Source organism: Chiloscyllium punctatum, unplaced genomic scaffold (genome assembly GCF_047496795.1).
Source record: "Chiloscyllium punctatum isolate Juve2018m unplaced genomic scaffold, sChiPun1.3 scaffold_136, whole genome shotgun sequence".
NCBI classification, from domain to species: Eukaryota; Metazoa; Chordata; class Chondrichthyes; order Orectolobiformes; family Hemiscylliidae; genus Chiloscyllium; species Chiloscyllium punctatum.
This window is the reverse complement of record NW_027309870.1, coordinates 128,039-140,172: the sequence shown is the minus strand read 5'-3', so window position 1 is coordinate 140,172 and position 12,134 is coordinate 128,039.

The window sequence follows — 12,134 nt, the reverse complement described above, 5'->3', positions numbered from 1 at the left end:
TTTCAGCATGTCTGTGGCCGCACCTGTAACACCCTCTGCTCGTTCAATGGACCGAGTTACTCATCAGGACTTGGTCACCGAGTTCACCAAGTTACGGGAAATGATTGAAACCATGATTGAAAAAGATTCAGCGGGAGGATAGAACCACTCTCAGCAGTGCTCCAAAAACATGAACAGCAACTTGAAAGCCTTGGAAACAGAACGGATGAGGTCGAGAGCCAAACTGCAGGGGCAGAGAATGTGATCAATTCCTGTAAGGAGCGGATCTTCACCCTTGAAAAATAGATTCGTACCTTAACTAAACAAGGTGACGACCTAGAGAACAGGGGCAGGATGAAGAATGTTCATATAATCGGTCTGCTGGACCGGACATAAGGTGATCAGCCAGTGAGCTTTTCTGCGAGAACTGGCTGCAGAGATTCCTTCACTTCGAAGCTGAAGAGGGACGGGTGAAGAGTGAGACAGTCCATCGGGTTACGGTGCTCAGGTCAGGCTCAGACCAACGCCCTCACCCTGTCCTTGTGCGATTACATTGTTGCAAGGACAAACAAAGACTTAGGGAAGCTTCCAGAACACAGGGAAGAGACCCGAAGAGGCCTCCAGGATTATGTTCTTCCAGGTCTTTTCAGCGGTATTGATTCAGAAAAGAAAATCTTTTGATGATATCAAGAGAAGATTAAGGGAACTTGAGATTCAGTATTCCTTAATGGACTCAGCGGTGCTCCGTATGCACTAGTGGGTCTTTCAATAGATCCACTAGCTCTCCAGAGGATGAGAAAACTTTGTGGACACTTGAACGTAGGCTGGATGCGTTAATGGAAAGCGATAACCTTGGTTCTCTTTTTTAAAAGAAAGTTTGTTGACCGTTTCTGGTATTAAGCAGTGTTAAATTATAGTCGGGGATGGGTAGAGTGCACACTTTTAACTTCTTCATTAGTAATACTACTCGTTTTTCTCTTGCTAAGTTTGTGTGTCGGGTTCAGCTCAAGCTGGAGGGAGTTATGAAGGTGATCGTGATGACTGATTGCCTACCTAAGTGCAGTTCTGTCCCGATGTTTGTGATTAATTGCCCTGGATGCAGTATTGATAATGGGGCAGAAGATAGAGATTTGTGACGTGCAAATGCCCCCAGTCGGCGGGGGGTAAATACCCCTCCTGAGAGCCATTGGCACTTTGCATCTTTTTTTGTATTTGTATGTATTTAGTTTTGGAACATTTTGAGAGCTTGTTAGTTGTAGTAGCTTTAGTTTGTATTTTTTAAGCTCTATGATTCTTTTATCATTGGTGTTCAGCGATTTGTAATTCGAGTTCTTCCTCTCTGGATTTCAAATATTGTTTCAGTGTGTAATGGCTAATGTCGTGCTTAAATGGTGTATCTGGAACATTTAGGGGAGCCATTCGCCAGTTAAGAAAAATGAGACAGTGGATATTGTCGTATTGCAGAAATGCACTTTGATGACAAGGAACATTTGACATTACAGCAAGGTGGGTTTGATCGGGTTTATGTCTCGTCTTTTAACACTAGGAATAGGAGATAAACCATACTGGTGACGAAGAATCTTTCATTTAAATTAGTAGACTGTATTAGACACCCACGGGAGGATCATAATCCTCAAAGATATATGGGGAAGAAAGCAGTAGTTTTAATGTTTATTGCCCCCGGCTCACTGCCTTAAATTCCTGATAGATGCATTTTCCAAATTAAATAATCTTTCTTCGTAGCACACTATCGTAGGAGGAGATTTTTTCTGTCTTTTGCACCCACGGTGGACAGTATGCCGAAAGGCTCCCAGCACCATCTTTCCAATTGTAAGCAATTAGTGGATTTTTGTGTGGAACTGGGGCTGGTGGATGTATGGAGGCAGAGACACCTCATAAACAGGGATTTTACTTTCTTCTTTATCCGGCAGAAATGCAACACCAGTGTTGATCTCTTCCTCACTGTGCAGCAATCTTCGATTCAGTGGTTTTCTGTACAATTAGGAATATTACCATTTGTGACCATGCAGCAGCATCCTTACTGGTTAAGATTAAGGGCAATAAAGCAGGTTCAAGACACTGGTGAATCCCTTTATTCTAAAGGATAGTAAGTACATTGAGTATTTCTGGAATGAATTCAGATCTTTCTTAGCCATTAATTCAGATTCAACCAGTAACACATCCATTCTATGGAAAATTGCTAAGGCTTATGCCAAAGGAATAATTCCTTCGGATGCGGCAGAAACAGGAGCAGGAACGCTTGCTCCAGGCACGGTTGAAGGCAGCCGAGAAGGCACACTGTGATAGACTCTGGGTGGATGGGCTGCAGAGGATCACAACGCTTCGGTCTGCTGTGAATTTCATGCTCACACAGACAGCCAAGGAGGAACTTACTTTTGCAAAACAAAGGCTGTTTGAGCATGGTGATAAACCGGGCAAGTAGTTAGCCTATCTTGCAATGAAAAAGAGAGCCCCAAAGCCATTACTTCAATTAGGGAAGGTACTGGGACCCTTTCATGCGATCTCATAAAGATTAAAGAAGCATTTCGGAGATTTTATTCTGAATTATATCAGACTGAGCATTATGAGGATAGATGGATTAAGATCGATTCTTTCTTCAAGAACTTGGACCTTCCAGGGGCAACCCCCAAATAAGTGTCTTGCATTAATGCACCGTTGTCAGTGCTGGAGGGTGTAAAACAGCTTCCAGGCAGAAGGGCACCCGGTCCTGATGGATGTCCACGTGAGTTTTATAAGGAATTTATAAACCTGTTGTCAGAGCCGATGTTTACTATGTTCGTCACTCTCACAGTCACGACTGCGTCCCACTATCCTTAAGAGAGGCTCATATCTCTCTTATTCTTAAGAAAAGGAAGACACCGAAAGATTGTGCTTCCTATAGGACCATCTCACTTCTAAATGTTGATTTCAAAATTCTGTTTGGGTCCCTTACATTGAGGATGGAAACGATTTATCCTTCCATTGTCAAAGTATACTATACCGGCTTATAAAAGGCTGCAGATATTTCAACAATGTTAGGAGATTACTCAATATGATCCAAGCGTGTCAACAGCAAATTAATCAGGTATTAATGATTCTTTAGATGCAGAGAAGGCATTTGCTTGGGTTGAGTAGCTGTATCTCTTGTATACGTTAGAATTGTTTGGTCTCAGCAATGTTTTTATCAAGTGGGTGAGGGTCCTTGAAAATGACCCTCTGTGTACGATCCTGTAAAATTAATATTTCTAGAGGCAGTTGTTAATGCCAGTGTTATTTACGATGGTGATTGAGCCACTGGCAGGGACCCCAACATATCTGCCCCAGAACTGGGATAGAAGTCACGTAAGATTACATTGTCTGCAGATGATGGTCTTAAATTTTTGTTAAATCCCACCGTTTTGGTACCTCACCTCATGCAATGCATCAGTTCGTTTGGTGCCTTTTCCGGCTATACCATTGATTTTATAAAGTCGGAGGCCATGTTTATGGGCGAACTCAGGGAAAGAACTGATGCCGTGGGAGAATCCTGATTTCCTTTTCAATGGTCCCAGGGGGAAATGGAGCTGTTCCCTATTTAAGTATATTAATTAATCCTATCTTTGAACTTATATTTAACGTGGGATTTGTCCATTTGTTTGACAAAATTAAACAAGACCTTCGAAGATGGGAGACACTTCCAATATCCTGGCTGGGTCAGATAACTCTTAGTAACATTAATTCCCTTCCTTGTTTGCTATACCCCGTGTGAATGCTTTATTTGATGTTTCCCAGACAGACATTTAGGAGACTAAATGCATGATGTAGCTCTGATTTGTCACCATAAGCGACCCCTTATTAATTTAACCAAATTACAACGACCCCACAGTTTGTGGGGAGTAGATCTCCCGGATATTAAAAGCTAACAATTAAGCTCTTCTTTACCCGATGGTAGTGAGGCCTCGGCGTCAATACAATTAGATATTGAAGCTTCTCAGGCAAAGTGCTCCCTTATTAGTCTGCTACTCATAGACAAAATGAGGACAGTTATGAATTATTACCATTTCCCAATAAATATCAATAATTTTAAAGTAGGGAGGGCAATGTGTCCGATCGGGGACAACATAGCCAAACCTCATTTCTTACCCCAAAACGTGGTGTACCATGTTTCCGACGGGGAATACTGGATTCCATGTTTAAACTGGGGACAACTCGTGGGTGTATCTTGCTTTGATGGTTTATCTGAGGGAGAAACAAGGATGTTCTTTGATCAAATAAGTCGTAACTATAGACTACCGAGTAGAGATCTCTTCTGTTTTCTTTTTATCAGATAAGAGATGTTATTCAGAAAAGAGCCACACTTTTAACAGACCCGTACAGATCCGATACAGAGAAGAGGGTGCTTATTGCTAAGAACACACTCTCTGTCAGTACCCTTTATCATTTGTTGGAGAGTGGACCCTTAGACGAGACTTTATGCCTTTCTGAGGTCTGCACAGAGTTTTGGGGGTTCAGATCTCTTCGGACACAGGGGAGGATATTTGTGAAAATACAAGAAGTATTTCGATCTGTAAGAAGACTCTTGCCCTGAAGTTGAAGATTCTTCATAGATTCTGTCTGGCCCCAAATACTCTCTCAAAATTCAAGGTGAGAGTATGTCTTAAATACAAAATGACTATGGACATTCTTACTCATTGTTTGTTGAACTTCCACCGGCGCTATAGGAGCGGTGTGTTCGCTGGGATGGAGAGGACCTTGCGGACAGAATTGGAGATGGGTCAGTATTCCCATTTCCTGGGCCTGCCCAGTCTATCTTACTCAGATGTGCATAGGAAAAAATACTTCAATACCCTCACTCTCTGAGTTCAGGAAAAAGAGTTCTGTTGTGTTGGGTGTCAGAAAACACCCGGGGTCTATTGGGTTGTCGTAACCTCGTCATGGCGCATAGCCCTTTGGAGTTTTTAAAAGGTATTTTGCACCATAAAATAGAGGATTTTTATTAGACATGGCAGCCCTTTTTGAATTACCAAGGGACAGGCTGTCTGTCACTCTAAAAAGGACTTTTATATAGCTATGACGAACTTGACTAATGAATCTAATGTCCAGAGAGGAAGAATTACAAACAAATGAACGTGTATTAGTTCATGATCTTGAAGTTTGACAGCTGTAGTTTTGTTACACTGAGTTCTAGTATTCGTTTTTTATTTTTATTCATTTTTCTTCGGTCCGTTGATTTACCTTTTCTTATGTACATGCACATGGGTGTAATTGTGTTCAATTTGCGTTGTTGGTTCAGTTGGGTACATATTGGTTCATTGAAGCATTAAAAAGATTTTCTCTGAATAAAAATATTTTTGAAAAAATTAAAATGTTAACATGGATAGAATAGAGTCCCAAAGGACCACTTTCTCATTAGTGATACCACAAATTATGGTTTACCTTAAGAGTCATCACACCTCGGGTGACAGGAAGATGTTGAGAAGGTTTGCCCTTCATGGCAACCTCTGTCTGTGTGGGGAATTGAACCTGCGCTGTTGGCCTTCCTCTGCATCACAAGCCAGCCATCCAGCCAACAGATTGCGAGATTGTGTAACTGCTATAGATAGAAATAACCAAAGTCAAAGTAAAATATAAACTTTGATGAGTAGGAAAAAAAAGGTACAATTCAGATAACGGCTGAGAAAAAAAATATATCCGCTGGAAATTGTACTTTATAACGAGAGAGTTGATTGGATGCTATCTTTGGTTGAATAAGTTGAACCAAGCGAAATAACCAGAATTACTAATTGTAATTAGATGTCGATAACTATACAATATGAGTACATTTTTGGTTGGTCTGTGTGAAGCATGATAACCATTGTATGAAAGTAAAAAGCTGATGGAACATATTTTTTGGAGGGTTGGTCCCCATGGGAAATGCCTCCCAAACACAAGCTTGAAGAAACCCAGGGTAGAAAGTGCGTGAGTATCGTCTGGTTTGTGACAGGAATCCAGGGGGCTGAATGATTGAAAGTTCCTGCAACGTGAAGCTCAGGAGACAGTCAGATCACCCCCGATCTTATTAAATGCTACAGCACATTTGAAGGTCGAAATGGACTCATGATGGATTTTAATTGCATATGATTAAAAAAAAACACTCTGTTCCTTCACCCAATGTTTTACACACTGGAGCACTGGGAAGTATTTGGAATATTATCTGGAACATTCCATAATCAACGTTCTCAGGAGCATTCTACAATCTGTGGAGATATTACAAAGGAAAGAGACACAGAGAGAGGGGGGAGCATGCTGTATGCAAGAATGAGAGTGGTGGAGCATGAGCCTTGTTCGGGTGTCGGTGCTGGAACAGACATACATTGAGTGTGAGGGACCAACAGCATACGGTGACCCTTATCCTCACAGAGTTGGGAATGTTATCGATGTTTGGCCTCTATTGCTGGACATTGCTACAGATTACAGATACTGCACTGAGCTGGGTGGTGAGCTCAGATCATGCTCAGTGGGTCTGGTGGTGTGGCCCACTCTGGGAAGAGATGTACTAACCCATCCGCCAAGATATCTGTGACCGTGTTGACAAACCGTGGTGTAATTGACCCTTATCTGCTGTGCTCTGTGTAAAACGTACATGGAAGCTCCAAACTGAGGAAAGCTCAATTGAGTGCCCATTGTCCTTTTAAAGATGGCACCAACGCCAGGGATAATGGAATATCCAGTGGCATCTGGGCGATGGTGGGTACCTCCAGCCAAAGTGGGTGGGAGAATCGGGTTAACATTGAATGAGAGGGACACCATGAGTTAGTGTGGGTAGTTGATGAGGTGAGTTCGATAAGATAGCACCAGGAAACTAGCTCGGCATCGAGCAGAGAATCCCCCTGTCACACTCAGTGAAAATCACTCAAAGATAAATTATTATTAGATTCAGACGGATGAGTTGAAGACTCTGCTGATCCCATTCACTGTTACAGAGCTGCAGAACAAATCCTCATCCACAACTCTCCATCATCTGAACTCACACCTATATTCTGTTCACCATCATTCCTGGTAATACTGGCTTATTTTGCCTGATGCTATCGAAATGTCTAAATCTCAGCATTCTGAAACCTGTGAGCACATCCTTCCATGATATTGTTGCTCAATCTCACCCTCTCTGTCTATACCCAAAACCACTTTCATTTACAGTCATGCACGGAGACAGGGCCTTCAGCCAAAACTGGTCCATACCAACCAAAATGTCCATCCACTTTAACCCCAATTCCCTGCACTTGGCCCATATCCTTCTCTGCCTTTCCAATTCATATATTGTTCGAACAAAGTGCAGCGAGGTTTTGTGACATCAAGGAAGGCCTCAGGAAAGATCTCATTGAATCTACCATTCATCTTACCCTAGCAATCAGATTACAAAGAAACAATTTGGCTGGAGGTTATAAACAAGAAGTACAAGTAAACACTGGTGGGAGATGTGTATGGAAGTCAACACAGCAGGGAAAAAAAGTGTACGTTCTAAACAGGACATTAGATATACAAGCGTTTGCAGGCAAAACCAGATGGGTCTGGGACCATTTGAAGGGAAAAGTCGAAAGTGTAGCCGTCAAATAGCACAGCAGGTTAGGGCACATCCAAGGAGTAGGAAAGTCAATGTTTCGGTCAGAAGCCCTTCATCAGGAATTCACTTCAGAATTCACTTTTTCCTAATCCTCTGTAGGAAGAGAGTGAGTCAACATTTTTAATTTGGGAATTCTTCATCAGAACAGCTTTTGTTTTTGATCTCCAGTATATGTAGCTCTTTGTTTTATTTTAGATCAGCAATTATCTTGCATGCTGCAGTATTAATGGACAACTTGATCTGAGAAGAAGGGGAAGGGGTGAGGGCAAAGAGCAGACAATGTGTCAGTCACAGCTTCAGTTCCTGTGGAGGTAAAGGAAGGCTTGTTGGAAGCACCACACTGGAATTCGGCATCATTTGAACAGATGTGATAGATCCAGAGGAAGTAGGAGGATGCAGTTTCTCGCGCAGCTGGTCATTGAGTGTCACAGTGGCTAGCAATACTGCCTTACAGCATCAGTTACCTGGGTTCGATTCCACCCTTTGGTGACATTCTGTGCGGTGTTTTCACACTCTCCGTGTGTGTGTGAGTTTCCTCTAGGTGTTTGGTTTTCCTCTCACAGCCAAAAATGTCCAGTTTAGGTTCAGTGACCTTACTAAATTTTTCCACAATATCCAGGGATGTGCAGGCTCATTGGATTGTCTATGGAAAATGTAGAATTAGCGGGGTAACGTTTGGGTTTGTTGTTCGGGATGTTATCTGGAGAGTCAGTGTGGACTTGGTGGGCCAAATGGCCTGGTTCCACACTTCAGGGCTTCTATAATTTCTATGTAGCTGTCTGTGTTTGAAAACACTTCCCAGGATCCTACCTATAAGCGCTAACACAATTTGCCTCAACAAAATGTTACACCTTCCGTTTGTCTAACATGAACTCCATCAGCCACTCCTCAGCCCTTTAGCCTGTCTGATCAGGGTCCCGTTTTACTCTGATTAAACTATCTTCACTCTCCACTACCTCAATAATTTTGGTTTTATCTGCAAACTCACTAACCATTCCTATTGTATTCTCATCCAAATCATTTATATAAAATGACAAAATCCATTCGATCCTTGTGGTACACTGCGGGTCACAGGCCTCCAGTCCAAAAAACATATACCAGTTCACAAACATTTCCTTCGTCTATTACCTTCGAGCCAATTACATCCAACTCTCCCTGTATTCCATGTGATCTCACCATGCTAACCAGTTTACCATGCGGAACCTTTTTGAATGCTATACTAAAGTCTATATTCTATTCTACAGTTCTATTTCTGTGCCTTCGTCAATCTTATTTGTCACTTCTTCAAAACGCTAAATCAAATTATTGGGACACGATTTCCCACAGACAAAGTCATGTTGAATTTCGCTAATCGGAATTTACATTTCTAAACACAAATAAATGCCGTCTGGCAGAATCCCCTCCAACAACTTACCCACCAATGACATCTACGAGGTAAGGGCTTTTGCACGAAACGTCGATTTTGAAGCTACTTGGATGCTGCCTGAACTGCTGTGCTCTTCCAGCACCACTAATCCAGCAGTCCCATTTGTCTACAGTTTCCTGGCTTTTCCTTACCAACTGTTCTTAAACAATGACACAACCTTACCTGTGGCTGTCCATGATACAAATATCTCATCCAGAGACCGAACAATTACTTCTCTAGCTTCCCAACAGATCTGGGGTACATCTGATTAGTTCATGGATCATGAACACAGAACGGGCCCTTGAGCTGCTGATGTTGTGCTGGCAGTTTATCCTACTCAAGGGTCAGACTATGCTTCATGCCCTTCATTGTACTAAAATCCATGTGCCTAACCAAGAGTCACTTAAAAGGTCGGGGGGGTTATCCACCTTAATGTATTTTAACATATCCAGCTCCTCATCTTCTGTAATATGGACAAATTTCAAGATATCACTATTCATTTCCCCAAGTTCTCTACCTTCCATATCCTACTCCACAGTAAATACTGATGCAAAATATTTAGTATCTCACCGATCTACTATAGTTCCACACATAGGTCACTTTGCTGATCTTTAAGGGGTCCTGTTCTCTCTCGAGTTACTCTTTTGACCTTAATGTATTTGTAGAATCACTTTGGAATGTCCCTTACCCTACTTTCGAAAGATATCTTATGTCCCCATTTTGCCCTCCTGATTTCCCTCTTGAGTATTAGCCTACATCCCTGGTACTCCACAATGGATTCACTCGATCCCTACTGTCTGTACCTATCGTATGCTTCCGCCTTTTCTTGAACAAAGCCTCAATTCTGCTCACCATTCAGCATTCCCTACACCTACCAGCCTTACCCTGCTCATACACAGGAACATGCTGTCACTAGTCTCTGTCAATCATTTGTGAAGGTCTTCCACCTCCCTGCCAATAGATTCTCCAAAGCAGCTTTTCAAAGTGTCAACATAAAACAATCAAATTTGGCCTGAGACAACTTACAACTTTAAAATTTATATTAGGAGTATTCTTCTCCATAAGTATTTTATACCTGATAGTTACTGCATAACAGACTCAAGAAACAGAATGATCTCCTCCTGTCCCTCTGTAAGAGACTTGAGAGGCTCAATGGCCTCCCCCTGTCCCTTTGTAACAGGGACAGGGGACAGAATTACTTCCTCCTGTCCCTGCGCAGCAGTCCCGATGCTCTGAATGATGTCCCAAGGTTATGGAAGAATTTGACAACAGTGCACATAAAACCAGAAGCGACATTACACAAGGTAAATGGACATTAAATATATACACTGGTTTATTGGCTCTGCAAATTACCCCACCAGTCACCTTATGCAGTTGGTCTGTTACTTTTTCACTGTCGCCGTTTACAAACAGTATGTAATATATACAGTCCTGCAGTGTTCTGGCACATACAAAGGAAGCAATAAGAATATTGACAGATTTATGGTCCATCCCTAAGCAACACCCATCCATTCCGACCACACCGAGTAAATTTTCACTTTTATTGGGATATGAAAAGTGATGTCAGGAAGGGGTTAACTGGACCTGTTTGTTCAGTGACTGTGATTAATGTTAGTCTCCATGGGTTGCAATTACCCCAGTGGACGGTTTCCATCTTTTAATGATAGTTGGGCTCCATTCAATGTGTTATCCCACAGTATGGTGGGAGCTTCACCAACAGTATTAACAGGAATCAGCAGTCCCACAGAGACCGGGGGAGAGATCAGAGTCTGAGCACAAGAGTCTGGAATGTTTCAACAATTAATCAGAATCTGAGAACATTAAACTGGAATGTCCCAAGAATGGGCAAGAGTTTATATTTGGATGTTTGGTTTCTTTCTACGTATTATGATCGAAGGTCATTATCGTGGCGGATCAAATACGTACTTTACATTATGCAATATTTTTATTATCCAATCCTGGCTTTTGTTGGTGTACCTGGTAAGTCGCACTGTTCAGTCATTAATTCTATAAATCATATTTGACAATAATACTGTTCCTTCATTCACTCACCCCTCTTTGCCACTGTTATTGTTCCTGCTGAGACTCTAAATCCACATATTAACTTGACAAACCACTACTAAATTGTTAAATCACTCTCTCCCTCCTTGCTTCTGGCAGTGTTACTCATGGGTTAGTATGGTGACTTGCTCAGTTTCAGCTGTGAACCATGATTCGCTGTATCACTGCACTTGCTATCTAAATATCTTCTGTTCTGGTTACAAACTGCATTTCCTTCCTCTGACTCCAGCTCATCCTGGCCAATATCTGAGGCTGAATTAGACAAATAACAACGGTGGTGATCCCTTTGGACATGAACCAATTCCTGACACTATACCCTGACCATTCCTAATTATAACTACTGGTAAATCCGGTATACACTCCACTGGCACATCCCATCTGTTGTTTGAACCATGAGCTGTGAAATACAGTCTTAAAGATGGCCATCGTCTGTTGCTGACACCCACAGCTGCAAACCTGCAGAAACAACTCTGAGTCAATACTCCATAGCTCATATCTGATATCACACTGAACTCCCCATCCATCCATCATTCCTGTGCGTACTGATCTATAATGCTATTGGGTCCGGCAATGCCTTTATTTAATATTCTCAAGCACGTGATTAACAGCTGCCCATGAACTATCTCTCTCTGTCCATTATACCAAGCCCTAACAGTTGTTCACATTTAAACTGTTTTCCTCCAGGTGTGCTCTCTTTTAGACAATGATTTTCTCATCTAACACTGCCCCATAACCATGCACACATAAAACCCCTTGTCTTGAACCGATGCATGAAGATACAGAGACATTAATTTGTGGGCGCCCATTTACTGTCACTCGCAGTATGGGCAGCAAATTGTCCCGTGTTAGGCAGTTACGCAGTGCAAATGTAGCAGCAATATACCGGCAATGCTTTACAATGCTGCTATGCTGGGTAGCTGGTCGAGCTGACTGAGCAATACACTGGCATAGTCATCACAGCTCCCCATGCTGGCCAGATAGTCCATCTTACCGAGCAATACACCAGCATAGTCTTCACAGCTCCCACTGCTGGGCAGATAGTCCACCTTACTGAGCAATACACTAGCATAGTCTGCACAGTTCCCCATCCTGGGCAGATAGTCCACCTTA